The sequence below is a fragment of the Lissotriton vulgaris genome, chromosome 1_1, assembly GCF_964263255.1.
Source record: "Lissotriton vulgaris chromosome 1_1, aLisVul1.2, whole genome shotgun sequence".
Taxonomy (NCBI): Eukaryota; Metazoa; Chordata; class Amphibia; order Caudata; family Salamandridae; genus Lissotriton; species Lissotriton vulgaris.
Window position 1 is genome coordinate 289,883,513 of NC_141685.1, and position 18,218 is coordinate 289,901,730.

Here is an 18,218-nt window from a genome sequence, read left to right on the forward strand (position 1 = left end):
AGCTTTACAATGTGACGCATCCCCCTAGATGCGTCACGTTGTAAATAGGGCGCAACGTGGCGCATGGTTTACAGCGCTGCTGCGTCACAGAAGTGATGCATCGGCGGCGCAGATGAGTCGCAAGAGGCTTGTAAATCTGCCCCCAAGTGTCTATTGGAAAATGTGTTCATGCATATGGCCCAAACAGATTTACATCTACAGATTTCTGTGCGTGTGGATACATTAACGGTAGTGCATTTCACAACATGGATGGGAAGTAGGCGTTCCAGGGTGTTGATTGCCATGTAAGTTTGGGTATGAACACAAAGGTAGGTGTGAGGGCATCAACAAACTGTAATCCGACTGCTTCCTACCCTGTACATCGTCAGAAAGTTACTCCAGGGAAGGGTCACAGGTCCTACTGTTCCACAATGGGAAAGGGTCCGGTTAGCACCAGTTTGGCTGAGAGTATGACTAGACACAAGCCATCTGCCCCCTGGTTTTTGCATGCTATGACCTTGGAACAAAAGAACGGTAAATATTTTGAAAGAAAATGGTGCAAAGACAAGGCTGCTGATGATAAAGTTACTTACAAAGCTAAGCTAAATTAATAAAGCAGCTCAAAAAGTTTTTATTGGTCAGAAAATTACTGCCACCAGGAGCGAGCCTCACAAAAAAATTTCAAAGTGCCAAATCATTTCTTCAACCCAAATCCTGAAATCTTGTGGTTCTTCCTCTTTGGAACCCTGTAAGTAGCTCTTGGATTTCTATAAGGGCAAAATTGGTAAAATCCAAGATGAATTCCCTGACCGCTGTATGGAACAGACACGGTAGGACGTACCTCTGCTTTCACCCTAAGAGCTTATTATTGTATGCTGTTTGACTTCCAACGCATCGCTTTAGAAGAGTTTGAGCTAGAGATTCTTAGCTTCAAAGGAGTACCCCCCTAATCCTTTTCCTCTCTGTGGGGTACATATATAACAGGAAGCGATAATTATCGCTGACCTTGTATACCGCATTTTTGGAATATTTCCCCAGGCTAGCGTTGTATTAACAATGCTTATCGCCATGGCAATGTTTATTCCAGAGATATTGCCCTTTTCTATGGAACATCGCTGGTTTTCCAGCGATGTTCCATGTAAAATGGTGATATGCTTGATGATACGGCCCTGTGGTCGTATCACATGAATCCACCTCCCATGTTAGGTATGCCTTAGTCAGGAATTTAACAGACGTTAAATTCCTGCGTTAAGGCATACTTAGCGCGATTAAAATAATTGCTTCCCAGCGTTGTTGATATCGCGAAGATGCCTTCGCGATATTTACCCATGTTGTTTCCACAGACATGCCTACTTTACATCTCATTAGCAATGCGAAGTTAGGCGTGCTGGAAATGGGAGCAAAACACGCGCTAGTGTGGCCTTGCTGATTTCGCAATAAACTTATCGTAGATTTTGACCCGTAAACGGACTCTAAAGTGGCGATAAGTATATCGCCTACCCTTGATAATAAGCCCCTGTATGCTCACTAAAGCCTTAGATGTTTTCAACCGACTCAAAACTACTGAGAGTCCATGTGCAAGGAAGCGGGTTAAGGTGGTTCCTCTCTTCAAAAAGCCTTCTGCTGACCCTGCCATTCTGACCAACTGTAGCCCCATCGCTCTCTTCTTCTTGCAGCCAAGAAAATGCTGGTAAGACTTAAAAATATTAAACTATCTCAATATCTCGAAGGCCATGGTTTCCTCCATCCGTTTCAATCAGGTTTTAGACCCAGAAACAATAATGAGACAATCTTGATGGAAGCATCTAAATCAAGTAAATTCTCTCTGGAGCAGGGTCCGAATGATGCCTTCATTCTTTTAGTCCTATCAGACGAAGTCAATACTGTATCACACCCTGTACTCATGCTGGCAGATACAGGCATTGATGAATCAGCCTTAAGTTGGCTGAAGTCATTCCTTTGTGATAGTGCGCAACCTATGCCGATGATATGAACCTGATTTTTTATTAATCAGCAGAGCATTGGTCTCCTTGCAGGAAACTTTTAAAGCATACCTTGTCAGTCTGTTGTACGGCTTGTACCTCTCCGGTAAAACTGTGCGTTTGTTGGACAACATAAACGTCATGGTGTGCGTGACTGATTCCATGCACGCACTCAGTATATATTGGCCTATAGTCCTGCTAGCCCACAGTGCACCATCGGCACCCCTAACCTTAGAGGGTAGCAAATGTGTGTGCAACCTTAGAACATGACAAGTCAGATCCCCTAAGGAAATCGTAGTAAGGGATTTAGAACCCTTTTTGTTTGAACTCTCCTGCATACTCAAAGAAATACGCAAGAAATACTCAACACATTGACCTATACTTACCCCACTTGTTTCGATCCCTTCAAGTTTACATGTAAATGGCTCTAAATTCTTTGTTTTGTGTGTTCCCTTCAGAGCAATCAACCATGAGGTGTCCCGAGAAGATCTAAAAATGCATTTGCTATATGCTATGCATTACGACATACTGATTTTTTCGCATGTCTGATGATATTTTATTCATTCATAACTATTTGTACAGTTTTACCTCTGCTATTGTATTGCTCTGACAGATTTACGTAATGTGTTTTCTGCACTAACGCTGACACTCCGATGTGTATATTTTGCCCTCTTGAAATGTAATAAAAAAGATTCTGATTGAAGAAATACTCAACCAAGCTTTGCAATATTTTTTGAAGCATCGTGATTCTTGTATAAAATGTGTGTGCTGCGTAGAATGATTAGGGTAATTATCATTATGAGAACAGTGAAAAGGATAATTGATTCCACCATTGTGCTATAGCAGTGAATATATGCGGGCACATAAGTACTATGTATAGTGTACTCCTACCTAGCGCTCCCTAACCTAGTCTTGCCACGAGGAGAACAGTACCTTAGATCCGTCGCCGTCCAGGTTCCGCAGCAACCACAGTACCGAAACTGCCCTCATTGCCACCACCGACAACATCAGGGCCCTGCTGGACAACGGCAAAACCGCAGCCCTCATCCTCCTGGACCTCTCAGCCATCTTCTACACTGTCTGCCACCGCACCCTACGCACCAGCCTCCACAAAGCAGGGATCCGATATAAGGCCCTGAAATGGACCACCTCCTTCCTCTCCGGCAGAACACAGAGAGTTTGCCTCCCCCATATACAATCCAAACCCTGCGGAGTACCCCAGGGATCATCCCTCAGCCCGACATTGTTCAACATCTACATGGCACCGCTCGCTCACATCACCCGACTGCACGACCTCAATATCATCCCTTATTCCGAAGACACCCAGATGATCCTCTCCCTCACCAGGGACCCCCTCACTGCCAAAACCAACCTCCATGAAGGAATGAAAGCCATCGCCAAATGGATGAAGATCGGTCATCTGCAGTTGAACGCAGACAAAACGGAGGTCCTCATCCTCGGCTCCACCCCCTCGGCCTGGGACGACTCCTGGTGGCCGACCGCACTGGGAGCAGCACCGACACCCACCGAACATGCTCGCAACCTGGGGTTCATCCTCGATTCAACACTCTCCATGACCAAGCAAGTCAACGCCGTCTTGTCCTCCTGCTTCAACACCCTCCATTTGCTCCGCAAGATCTACAGGTGGATCACCACCAAAACAAGAAGAACGGTCACAGAGGGGCTTCGCGGGCAACCAAGATGGCCGCGTAAGCTCGGAGCTCCGCGGAACCTCCGATCCTCCGCAACTATCCTGCCCGAAATCCTGATCCACGTGGGTGGATACTCGTTGCTGATGGCCCGCTGAGGCGAGAACCGTTTTCAGATCCCGAATCGGTGTCTCCTACGCTGAGCTACGTCGAGTTGGACTCCGTGCCAGTTCAGTGCCATTGTCTCTGCGGACTCCGCCGCTACGCACGGCCGATCTGCGGAGTGCCTGCCTGCCTTCACCAGCGGCGAGGTGTACTGGACAGCGGAGCTACCCGGACAGCGGAGCGACCCTGTGACGGCATTCTACTGTCTGTCCCGGATAAATCTCCGACTCCCTGGGCTTGGACTTGCCTGGCATAGCCCTTTGTTCTCTTGGACCTAATATGGCGGGCAAGGGGGACCCCGACAAGACGTCGAACAGAGGCGTCCGCGGCAAATCACAACAACAACAGAATAGGATTGAGCGCTATACTCAACCAAAGACGCCGCCTGTTACTGGGCCCTCTGCCAAGGACATCCCGTATTCGGGCTCGCCGGGCGGCTCTGAGCCCACTTTGAGCGACATTTTGGGAGCCATTACAAGTTTCCGGGCGGACATGCAGCAACAACATGAAGTCCTTACGCATAAGGTGGATGGCATGGCCGTTGATCTGACTCTCATTAGAGCCGACTTGGGTAAAACTAATGATCGAGTCAAGAATTTGGACATCAAGACGTCCAGTCTGACGGGAGACGTCTCGGACTTACAAACTGAAGTCCGGAACCTGCAGAGGACAGCGGAGCAATTTGCAAGGCGGCTGGACGACTTTGAAAGCCGTGCCAGCAGGCAGAACGTCCGCATTGTCGGTGTACCGGAGGGTTCGGAGGAGGCGGCGACGGACCTCCTCGTGGAAGACCTGATCAAGACTCATCTGGCTCCGCCTGGCCTCAGCAACTTTTTCTCGGTGGAGCGTGCCCACCGAGTGCCGGGGGGCCCACCGAAGTCGGGCGTGGCACCCAGACCCATCGTAGCCCGGCTGCTCAACTTCCGTGACAGAGACGCTGTCCTGCAGGCTTCTAGACGACATGGACCGCTTAAATTTCAGAATGCCGATGTCCATTTCTATCCGGACTTCACCAGGACGGTTCAGAGACAGCGCCAGAGCTATGCAGGGGTGAAGCGAAGACTGCGGGACCTGGGATTCAAGTATTCCATGATGTTCCCTGCCAAGCTCCGGATCGAGCATGAAGGTCGTGCCCTTTTCTTTGACTTTGCTGAAAACGTAAGTGACTGGCTGGACACTTTATCGACGCGCCGAGACGCACAGGAGGACCATGAAGGTGGCGCTGCTGGCGGCCCGGACCTATGAGACCTGGCTCTATAGTGGGTGATTCCTCGTCTGTATTACTTGCCTCAGTGGACTATCGAATGTAGCTTTGAGATGCCGTATTATCTTTCCTGTTAGTACATGGAGGGTGGCGGGGATGTTCGCGGAGATTCCTCACTCCTCTGGGTGTCTTCTTGTAGAGTAGTTATGGGGCGACAGGCACACTGCTGGTTGGGGGGGGGGTTTAGTCACATGCAGGGGTGCAGGGTGGGGGGTGCAACTATGCAAGTTTTATTGTTTGTTTGTTCTATCTCTTTCTCTTTCTTGAGGCAATGGACTGTGTGCTTTACTGTGCAATTGATAGTTGAGTTTGTTGGAGTCGGGTGGGGCGGGTTGTTGAGTGATGGGGGGTAGGAAATTGAAAGTGCTTAGCTGGAATGTCAATGGGTTAGGGGACCGAGTTAAGAGAGGGGTGGTGATCCAACTGATAAAGAGACACATGCCTGATGTTGTGCTTTTGCAGGAGACGCACTTGGTGGGAAACTCCTGTAGGGCCCTGAATCGTAAGGGTTACAAAATGGTTGCCCACTCTGGGTTCTCCTCGGGTTCCCGGGGGGCGGGCATCCTTGTGCGTGCGTCCCTTCCTCTTGAGATAGACGTCACACTACTTGATGATAGAGGACGCTACGCAGCTGTGGCGGGAAGATGGGAGGGGCGTTCCTTGGCGCTGCTTTCGGTTTATGTTCCCCCAGGCCTCCAATCTAGCACCTTCCAGGACCTTGGTAGCGCCATCTTGTCCCTGCCTTCGGGCTTATTGATCCTAGGGGGCGATTTCAACTCAATCTGCTCTGGCACCCTTGATCGCCAGCCACCGAGGGACCTCCTGGGTTCCCAAATGTGGCTGCCGACCTTCCTTGAATCTATGGGTTTGGTGGATTGTTGGCGGTTATTGCATCCTGCGCTCCGCCAATTTTCGTTTCTCTCCGGTGCCCATGGGAGCCTGTCCCGCTTAGATTATGTCCTCACCCTGGCGGCGCAGTCGCCGGCCATCTCCGAGGCACGTTTTCTGGCGAGGGGCGTCTCCGATCACTCGCCGTTGTGGGTCTCCTTTGATTTCGGTGTTGTCCTGTCCAGCCGCCCGGCAGCGGTGAATCCCTGGTATTTCCGCAACCATAACACGCGAGCACTCCTGGCTAAGGCCATCGACCTATATTTCACTGAAAATGTGGGCTCCGTTGGCTCTGCGGTCACCCTGTGGGAGGCATTCAAGACTTTGTTGCGGGGTGAAGCCCTAGCGCTCATTGCAGATGCTAAGCGAACTCGTGATGCCGACCTTCTGCATGTGGAGGAGGAGGTCTTGGATCTCGAGTCCCGTTTGGGGCCTGGGCCCGACCCTTCTCTCCTGCACGAACTCTCCCTGAAACAGTCGGAGTATCATGATCTCGCTACGAATGCTGCCCTGGCTTTGGCAAAGGAGCAGCAGGGCCGCATTTATGATGTCGGGGATAAGGCCGGTAAACTACTGGCATGGTTGGACAGGCGGGAATTGGCAAGCCGGGTGGTCCCGGAAATCCTGGGGGAGGACGGAGTGGTGGTCACAGATCCGAGTGCCATTGCCGAGTCTTTTGCGGACTATTTTCGGGGTGTTTACACTTCCGGCTCGGACCGCTCCGAGGCCGATTCATCTGAGTACCTCTCGGTGATTGACCTTCCTTGTCTTTCGGAGGAGGAAAGTGCCGATATGGACCGGGACATCACCGCGGACGAGATTGCTTTGGCTATCCGCGCCTTGCGTGCGGGCAAAGCTACCGGACCCAATGGCATACCGGTTGAACTGTACAAGGTCCGGCCGGATGTGATCTCTCCTTATTTGAAAGGTATGTTCCTCCGTGCCCGTGAGGAGGGTGTCCTTCCCTTGGACCAGCGACTGGCCACCATAGTGGTCATACACAAGGAAGGCAAACCGCGGGATGTTTGTAGGTCCTACCGCCCCATTTCTCTCCTCAACGCGGAGCCCAAGATCCTGGCCAAACTGCTGGCTAATCGGCTGGTCGGGGTTATTAGCGACTTGGTACACCCGGACCAATCCGGTTTTATTCCCCGCCGCAATACTGCATTCAACCTGAGGCGCCTGCACGGGGTTATGGCCAGGGCTCACGCCCTTACGGAACCGGCGGTACTTGCCTCCCAGGATGCCACGATGGCCTTTGATTCCCTGGAGTGGAGCTATTTATGGGCGGTACTGACAAAGTTTGGGTTTGGACCGGGCTTCCTGGGCTGGGTGCAACTTCTTTATGCCTGCCCTCTGGCTGCTGTCACTGTTAACAGCCGCATGTCTGCTCCCTTTGCGCTCCACCGCGGCACCAGACAGGGCTGCCCCTTGTCTCTGCTCCTGTTTGCGCTGGCCCTGGAGCCACTCGCGGCTATGATACGCTCGCACCCTGACTTGCATGGGATCTCCTGGTCCCCGGGCTTCGAGGACAGGGTCTCCCTGTATGCGGACGACATCCTGCTCTACCTCACCTCCCCCTGCAAGTCGCTTATTGTGGCGTGTGACGTGCTCAGGTTGTTTGGGCGCTACTCTGGCCTGATTATCAATTGGGCCAAGTCCTCCCTCTACATACTCAAGGGTGACACGCCGCGCCTCTGAAGGACTGGGTTCTTTTGGACCCAGCGGTGCCAGGGCACAACACCTGAAACCTTCGTGGGTAACCTGCTCCGGCGTACAAGTCACAGAGACACGGGACACTTCCTTCGGCGTCAAAGAGTCAAGGTTTATTTACTGCAGGGAACACAGAAGTCACAGGAAGTACATCGAGTGTAGTTCGGGGAGACTGCTTCAAATTGTATTTGTGGATCGCTCCTTTTATACAGTTTTTACCCATACGATAACATGATACACAATAGTTTACAACCTGGTTCCCACAAGTCGCTCTCAGAGGGGTCGCTTAGATCACTTTGAAACACACAAAGTCCGGAACATAAGTGCGGAAACATTTGGCGGTTCCCAACTGTAAAAACCCATCTTCCCACCATTAGCAAATTCCAATCAGCAGTAAAGTAGATCGAAACAGGAACGAAGACAGGTGCAGAGGAAGACGGAGACAGTGGGGAGATCGGAAAGGGTGTAAAAAGGGGAGGTATCGAGAAGCACGAGATACAGGCATCAAAGGGACGTGCCTAATGAGATGCACGGCTGAGACAATAAGCCCGTGCGGCAAGATGAGCCTCGAGCGGCGCCATCTGCCTTACAGTAGCATCCCCCTCGTCATAAAGACACTTACAAAGAACATGTGTCTTCCGCCATATCTTGGAAGTCCCAGGGTCGCGAAGCGGACAGCGTCCGTTCGCTGGCTACTTGAGGGCAAGAGACAAAATGGATGCCGTATCTAAGATGGAACCCGTGGGTACAGATGAGAAACCCACATAACAAACGAACGGTTTAAGTTAGCACAGCGAAACTGCGCACACTTACTAAACTCGTCATTTGCGGTTCATAGATACTAGACTCGACCATATTCGTGCGAGTCGAAAACACCACTTACAATTGTCACGGAACCTCAGACGCTCCTTTTGCCCTCATGTAGGCAAGCACTAGTCGGAATCATATTCGATATTCATCAAACCATCGAGATGTCGTTGTAGCATAGCTCTGTCCAACCGAGTCCCCTTGGTAACAGATGGTTGTCTCATACACGTTGTAGCACAGAGGCCACATAAGGCAGGACCACACTGCACACAAAGGCAACACGTGAACAGGAACACTACCACAACCCCGATGATCGTCAGAATCTTCCAACCCCAAGTCGACACCAGGCCCCAAAACCAACCAAGTAGCGTCCAATCCCCTACATCCACGTGTATGGATTCGGAGATCTTATGCAACTTCGAGATGGCTTGATAGACAGTAGGAGCATTATCTGGAATGAAAATGCAACAGCTCGAATGGATCACTTTACATACCCCACCGCGATCTGCTAAAACAACATCTAAAACCATACGGTTTTGTAATGTCATAAGTCTCTCCGCCTGAAGTTCTGTGGTGATATTACCAAGGGCACTGGCAGTAATATTAGCTGTCGATTCTACCACTCGAGTCAAATGTCTCAGGTTCCTACTATTAACCATAGGTCCCCAAAACGGGAGGAAACCCTTGAAAAAGTCTCCTGCCTCTTGACCGGCAGTATCCTCTTCGCTAATTACGCCTCGTACAACTCTAGTCTTATGATAATCGGCATCTACAGTAAACGTCGGAGGCAACAGATTTGCAACGAAACATGAGCCCATGAAGTCTGCGGGCAACCATGTGTATGCACGATCATGACAGATAAAGTATGTACCCTTGGCAGCCAGAAACACAGGGGACGGGGACATTGGCAAAACATAACTTTCAGTGCAAGCACTTGCTCCAAGTGAGGCTTGCGAGCCACGACCCACAAGACAAAGATTACCAGTGTGGGGTACGACCCATATTGGAGACGAGCTTTTAAGCTGCTTTTCATTAGTGAACATACTATATTCTCCTCTACTTAGGACCCTATAAGCTTGTACCTCTTCTTTAGGGATGAGAAAAGGATCATGGATCTCATCTTCCATATCCTCTATAGCCATCGATAGCAGCCTCTGATACGAGGTAGGACCAGAGTTGGGGGAACGTTGTTCTTGCGTGGGGTGGAAACCCAGTGCGCTTCGAAACATTGTTTGGAATGCTCGAGCCGACCCTTGGGAACTATACGGTAACACCAGATATGGAATTCCCTTACCCGTAGTATGTGGCATCAACCCACACACCCAACAATTAGTAGTGTTAACCACTAACTGATGCTGATGGAGGAGCTGGATAAAGGAATTATTGCGGAATTCTACACGTCTAGCCTGTTCGTGTTCTGGTAACATATGAAAGGAATGAGGAGAAGCAGTAGAAGTAAGGTTAGGGTAAGGAGTAGAAGTAGGAGTAGCAAGGAAAAAGTAGGACATAGTGTAATACACCCCACCCGCCAAAAATGCAGAAGCAGTTAGAAACAAAACAAACAATTGGGATACAAAACATTTCGTACGACTAAGTTTCTGCAGCTTGACTCTATACGCCTGAGCTCCCTCCAAATCATTCAACTTCGAAAATGCCATTTCCCTACGACCGTCCGCAACGTTTCTTGACGCACTTCGTTCTGTGCAGCAATAGTCAATCCCCAGGAGTTCCTAGGAACCGACGGCCTTTAACCTAGCGTCAAGACCTACTGTCCAGAAGGAAGTACGCGCGCGGCCCTACGGCCCTCAATACACAATATGTATATATTAGCACAATATTTCTCAGCTGTGGAAGGAAAAAGATACAAGGAAGAAGCTTGATATATATATATATATATACAAAACAATTTTCAATGATACGAATGTTCAAAGTTGATCATGGGAAACGAAGATATTGCAGTTATCAATTTCAGCAAAGCAAGCAAAAAAATTTTTATTTGTCCTTAGGGTGAGAACGCAAAGAATATCGATGTTTCCCGGGACGTGTCTGCTCTTCAAACAAAGGATCCGTTGAAGAGACAGCGTCCTGCTGATCAGTTCGTTGGTCTGGTCTTGAGTCTCTTGCTGACAAATGTTCAACAGTGGCTTTCTGCTGCGCTGAGGGTTCTCCAACAAGCTGTGCGTCGCTAAAAGGTACAAACGCCGGCAATGTCTCTGTTTCTGTTGACGCAATGCCTTTCCTTACCCACGGGTCTGCCGGCAAAGGAATAGGGACTCGCTTACAATGGGTAGCATGTACCCAATTTTTCCGCCCCTCAAGACGAACGGCAGTCCTCGTGGCCAGGAGCACCTGGTAAGGTCCGGTGAAGCGGGGGTCCAGATTGTTTTTGCGTGAAAAATTTCGGGTAACCACCCAATCCCCGGGCTGGAGCTGGTGGCCTGGACCCTCCGTCTGCGTCGGCAAGGCGTCGTAAACCTGTTGATGAATTAACCTCAGTTTAGCAGTCAAGTCATGTAAGTAGTCAATCAACATCGGAAACTCAAGATCAGAGAATATTCCTGGCCTAGGAACCCCCCACACATTCGCAGGACGGCCGAACACTATTTCATAGGGACTGAGCCCTATTCGGGAGTGTACAGTCGCCCTAGTTGACAGTAATGCTAGAGGCAAAGCATCAGGCCACGAAAGTCCAGTCGTAGCTTGAATCTTCGCTAATTTTAGTTTAAGGGTGCCATTGTACCCTTCAACCAATCCAGCTGACTGGGGATGATTGGCGCTATGGAATTTCTGATTGATTCCAAGGCCCTTACACACACTCTTCATCACACTTCCAACAAACTCACTTCCGTTATCTGACCACACGACTCTAGGCATTCCATACCGAGGAAAGTATTCCTTCAGTAGGATTTTCGCAGTAGACAAAGCAGTATTGTCTTTGAGGGGATAGGCCTCAATCCATCGGGAGAATGCGCAAACCACAACCAAAACGTATTTCAGGTTATTGCATCGCTCCATATGGATGAAGTCCAATTGGATCACCTCAAAGGGATACGAAGGAGGAGCAAAACTGCCAGGAGGAGTTGGGGTTCCTTTGCCAGGATTGTACATTATACACACCATACAATTCTTCACCAAACGTTCTGCACACTTAGTAATTCCATCATTCTTCCACACATCAGCCAACAACTTGCAAATACCTTTCGCGCTAATATGTGCTAACCCATGTGCCATTTGCACAACGGCCAGTACATACGCATCAGGCAACATCCATCTTTTCTGATCCGACAAATCAATCCAGCAACCATTCACATCCAACCTTCCCGTACTTTCTTTCCACTTCATCTTTTCAGTGTCGGTGGCCTCATTCTGAATTGCTTTCACACTCTCTATAGTATTTTCACACATACTTGATTCTGTAGGCCACCTAACCGAACTTGTCACATACATTCGAGTGCTAAGGTTCCGAGCAGTCTCCTTAGCAATCTCGTCTGCAAACGCATTACCACGACCAACATCATCCGTCACTTTACGATGCGCACTACACTTAACAATTGCAACCTGTGCAGGCAAAGTCAATGCATCCAAAAGATCGTTCACAAGCTGGCCATGCTGTATTTTCGTGCCATGCGACGTCAAGAAACCACGTTCTCGCCACAATCGTCCAAAACTATGCGCTACACCGAAAGCATACTGACTATCGGTGTACACATTCACACGTTTACCTTTTGCTAATACACATGCTCTAGTGAGAGCGATCAGCTCTGCAGCTTGGGCAGAATTCTGATTCAATCTCGCAGTCTCAACAACAGTATTCAATGTCACCACAGCATAAGCAGTAGTCACATCACCATTCGGCAATTTAAAACATGACCCATCCACATACAGGATGCCATCCGGGTCTTCCAATGGGGTGTTTTTAAGGTCCACACGACCTTTTGTTTCCTCTTCTGTCCGCAAGTAACAGTCATGTTCTGCTACTTCATCTGACTCTGCACTAATTGGTAACAAAGTTGCCGGATTTAGGACATTACAACGTTTTATCTGAATGTGGCTTGCCAAGAGCGTCAATTCGTACCCAGACAACCTCGCACTCGTCAAGTGCTGAGTTTTCGTACGATTCAAAAGAGTATCGACTGCATGCGGAACCATCACCGTAAGCATATTATCCATGACCAATCCTGCTGATTGTCGGATGGAGACCGCAGCTGCCGCAGTTGCTCTCAAACAACTCGGCAATGCTCTAGCTACTGGGTCTAAGGTCGAGGAAAAATATGCACATGGACGTTGCTTACCACCAAAAGGTTGCGTTAAAACGCTTAAAGCACAACCTTCCCTCTCGTGAACATATAACGTGAACGGTTTACTGTAATCAGGGGTACCTAACACAGGAGCCGAACACAATGAATCACGTAATTCAGAAAAACTTTTCTGACATTCTTCCGTCCATGGTAAAGGAGTTGAAACATCCTTGCACGTAAGAGCCACCAATGGTTTCGCTAGCAATGAAAAATTAGGAATCCACTGCCTACAGTACGACGTGATACCTAGAAAGGCACGCACATCTCTTTGGGTTTGTGGCACAGCCATGCGTGCAATCGCTGCAATTCTCTCTGGGGTCAATCTCCTTCCCTCCTTTGACAATAAGTGACCTAGATAGGTTACTTCTTGACAACAATATTGGAGTTTAGAAGGTGACACCTTGTGATTTAACTCACAGAGATGTTGCAGCAGCGACACTGTAGCAATTTTGCAGATGTCCTGAGTATCAGCAGCCACCAATAAGTCGTCGACGTATTGGATTAAAGCTGCACCAACCGGCAACCGGAACGCATCTAGTTGACCCTTCAAAGCTTGACTGTAAATCGATGGACTTTCACAGTAGCCCTGAGGAGCGCGTTTGAACCGGAAGCTACGTCCACCAAGAGAGAAACCGAAAAGGTCCCTGCTCTCTTCGGCAATCGGGATGCTGAAAAACGCATTTTTCAAATCAATCACCGAAAACCATGAAGCTGTAGCTGGAATCAGAGTCAGTAGCGCCGTAATGTCAGGCACAACAGGGAATTGAGGAACCACAATTTTATTTACCTCCCGTAAATCGATAACAAAACGATAAACAGGCGGTTTGGTAGGATCAGTACGTTTAAGAATGGGCAGTACAGGACTATTGCACACGTTTCCCCGAGTTTCTTCAATGACATCTTTCTCGATCAAATCATAGATGATCGCTAACAAAGCTCGTTCACCATCAAGGGAGATACGGTATTGGGGAATGCGTGGCAATCGCACATTCGATTTCAACTGAACAACATAAGGGGAGATATCAAGTAGGCCCACATCATTTGGACCCGTCGCCCACAAAGACGCAGGAAAAGAATCCAATTCCGGTGGAAGCTTATCGAGAGACAAGTACATGGGAGAGACTACCCTCTCTCCTAACGTAAGCTTTACACCCGCAGGAGAACAATACAAAGTCGCATACAAACGTTTAAGCAGATCCAGACCCAAAAGATTTTCGCCACAACCAGTAGACAAAATCAATGGAGCTTCGAGCTCACGAGGCCCAATTTTAAGGGGCAAAGGGCACGAAACTGGATTGCTAACGGGGGCGCCAGAGAATCCAACGGAAACATTTGTTAAGCCAGACAAAGGTGCGCCAGGGAGTTTCGAATGCATGATAGAACTTTTCGCTGCACCAGTGTCCAACAGAAAAGGCTCAACGACGCCCGATGTAGCAACTGCGACGTAAGGCCCTCTCTGATCAACCGGAACTGATACCACTCCCTCTCCTTGTCTTTGGCTGTCCTAGTAATTACTATCGTCAGTTCCCTGATCGACGTAATAATCTTCTACATTGTACTGCGCAGATCGTCCTTGCGATGATCCACGTTGATCGAAACAGTTATTAGAATTTGATGAATGGTCAGAGCGATCATTCTGAGCACCACGACCTCTACCACGTGATGCGTGCTGTGCACCACCACGGCCTCCTCTAGACGAATTACCACCACTACGGTCATTTAAAGCAGGACAATTGAATTTAATGTGTCCCTCCTGTCTACAATAAGCACATTGATTGTACCCTAAAGAAGATCTTTGGAAAGAAGAATCATTACGCGACTGCGATCGATTCGATTGCGACTGCGATCTATTCTGCTGAGGCGCATTCTGATTAGAACGCGGCGGATATGCTTGTTGTAACAACACTTTAGTTTTCAGCTCTTTCGTTTTTTTATCGGCACGGTCATTTTCCTCTTTTTCTCTATTTTCGTAATATTGTGCCGTAGCCAATATCTGAGCTGAGGTAGAAACAGCCCACGCACTTTCTGAATTTTTCAATTTATGGCTCAAGTCGGGCAATAAGTTCGATACGAATTTATCCACAAACAACCTCTGTCCACCCTCAGTACCCATATCCTGTCCACTATGATCAACGAATGTTTCCTCGAACCTCGTAAAGAAGTCTGAAACACTCTCATCTTTCTTCTGCTTACAGGCTGACAACTTGTCCCAATTTACCCTCATAGCTGGCATAAGCGTTTTCATTAATGTAATGATTCGCTGGGGAAGAAGTTCAATCAACTGATCGGGTTTAGTAGCAGCCACTTGTCCAGCGTCCGCCGCTGTAATGGCAGCCCAATCACCGCCTAATTCATTCGCGTGATCTTGGTGACGAATCTTGGCCCATACCGGTTGCGGTACGACATTGCCAAACAACATGTCGATATCGGCCAGATTCATTATCGTAGCGTCTACAAGCTGCGACAATTCTTTATAATACCCAGCAGGATTTTTGCGAGGATCGGGCAAAGTTTGTTTCACCTGAAGCACTTCCGATCGTTTCCATGGGAGGTGTATCCACACTCTCTGGAAATGTGCTGGTACTGGATGGGCAGCATTAGTATTATCAGCTGGTACCCAAACTGGCGGAACTTCACGCATAGGATATTGGCCAGACCCATCTTGTTGTTCAATATCCTCAACGAACAATGCATGAGGAATAGGAGCGGGACGAAGAGACAACAACCGCTCAATAGCACGTCGGACGTTAGTATCGACTATCAGTCCAGTTGCGAACTGAAGCCGGAGTTCAGACAGGGCGGACAGCACCTCGTCAGGCGCAAAGGCCACTATCTGATCATGTAAGAACTTGCACATTTCATCAAACACATATCTCTGAGTAGGTATGTTGAATTGATCAAACGTTTCGAGGACAACACGTGGTGGATTTCTAACAGGGTTTATCATCCAACCCATCGCCATATTATATAGCGCAACACGTTCTCTATTACCAGGAAGCTGGCTACGTCTCTGAGGACCATCAGAACCAGCAGACCCAAAAACAGGTCCGAGCGACTGAAAGAAGTTTGTCGCAAGGGGAGAATCACGATTACGAGTAGAGGGAGAAGAGTAAGACACAGGACTAACAAGAGAAGGAGTAGAGACATTAGCAGCAACAGGGGTTAACAACACAGGAGCAGTAGCGGGAACAGGAGTATGTGGAAGCGGAGGAGCAGTAGGAATAGAAATAGGCAAAGGAGCAGGAACAGGCGGAAGAGCGGGTGCAGGTTGAGGAACAGGTGGAGGAATAACAGGTGGAAGAACAGGTACGGCAGGGACCACAGGAGCTGCGGTACCCTGTACGTACGGAGGTGGCGACTTCAAAAGATAGGACATTAAAGAATCCTCAACTGCCTCTTCCTTCTTTTCCGACTCCGTAGGCAAAGCAGGATAGCATTTGTCTATGGTCATACGCTGTAATCTCTCAAACACTTCCTTATCCTTATCCTCCTTATCACGCTGAAACTGCTCAGCTTTCTTCACTATAGTAGCAACAGTATCTCGCTGACTACGTTTATTTTGTCTGATTTCTTTCTGTCGGGCTTCTTTGCGCCAGAACCGAAAGGCATCAAACATGGCCGGCCTTGATTTACGTTCGAACAACTTTACTTCCAAATTATCTAAGATCGACGCTTCGAAGCTACCGTGAGGTGGCCAACGAAGATCGCCGTCTTTCTTTGTATATTTTACCCAATAATCGTTAAAAGCAATCGGGCCTAGCCCATGTTTGCTATATAAATCATAAGTAGGAGTTCCAACCGGAGGTATCGGACACGAGTCCTCCAGCAGGGAATCCGCACCACAAGGTCTAAAGCAACTGAACAAAGTACTGCGACCAGGCATCTTGCACACTAGCCGAGTTTCACAAACTTCAAGGGTTACGGGATTTACCAAGTCCCAGCAAAGAACTAAACCCTCGGTCTTTGGCGGCTGCAGTCGTCAAACAAATACAACAACAACAAAGTACGCTAGCGAAGTGTCACCGACAAAAACACTCACACAGCGTGTACAACAAAGACACCCGCTAAAGTGTCTACAACAAAAACACTCGCTAAAGTGTTTACAACAAAGACACTCGCTAAAGTGTCTACAACCAAGAACTCTGGGAGCGACCCACAAATACTTAACTCAAAGATCAATGGCGTCCTCAGGAAGGCCCGTCAATCGTCTCGCTATACCAAGGTCTACGCCAGGCGCCAAAACAGGTCTACAGTCAGGGCAGCAGTCCGTCGCAGCCGTTAGGAGGCGGGAATCTTCGCGGGAAAAGTCTTCGGGCCACTTATTTCGACAACAGGATCGATGAAGCGGGGTGCACCTTCCCTCGGAGATTTCACACGAAGTTCCTCACGATCGTCGGGCTTGGACCGGTACCACTGATGCAGCCCCACGTTGGGCGCCAACTGAAGGACTGGGTTCTTTTGGACCCAGCGGTGCCAGGGCACAACACCTGAAACCTTCGTGGGTAACCTGCTCCGGCGTACAAGTCACAGAGACACGGGACACTTCCTTCGGCGTCAAAGAGTCAAGGTTTATTTACTGCAGGGAACACAGAAGTCACAGGAAGTACATCGAGTGTAGTTCGGGGAGACTGCTTCAAATTGTATTTGTGGATCGCTCCTTTTATACAGTTTTTACCCATACGATAACATGATACACAATAGTTTACAACCTGGTTCCCACAAGTCGCTCTCAGAGGGGTCGCTTAGATCACTTTGAAACACACAAAGTCCGGAACATAAGTGCGGAAACATTTGGCGGTTCCCAACTGTAAAAACCCATCTTCCCACCATTAGCAAATTCCAATCAGCAGTAAAGTAGATCGAAACAGGAACGAAGACAGGTGCAGAGGAAGACGGAGACAGTGGGGAGATCGGAAAGGGTGTAAAAAGGGGAGGTATCGAGAAGCACGAGATACAGGCATCAAAGGGACGTGCCTAATGAGATGCACGGCTGAGACAATAAGCCCGTGCGGCAAGATGAGCCTCGAGCGGCGCCATCTGCCTTACAGTAGCATCCCCCTCGTCATAAAGACACTTACAAAGAACATGTGTCTTCCGCCATATCTTGGAAGTCCCAGGGTCGCGAAGCGGACAGCGTCCGTTCGCTGGCTACTTGAGGGCAAGAGACAAAATGGATGCCGTATCTAAGATGGAACCCGTGGGTACAGATGAGAAACCCACATAACAAACGAACGGTTTAAGTTAGCACAGCGAAACTGCGCACACTTACTAAACTCGTCATTTGCGGTTCATAGATACTAGACTCGACCATATTCGTGCGAGTCGAAAACACCACTTACAATTGTCACGGAACCTCACCTCCCCAGAGGTTGCAACATACAACTGGCCGGGCAAGGCTTCCAGTACTTGGGGATTTATATCTCGAATAATCCTAAGGCGAGGTATGATCACAACTTACTCCCCCCGCTCCACC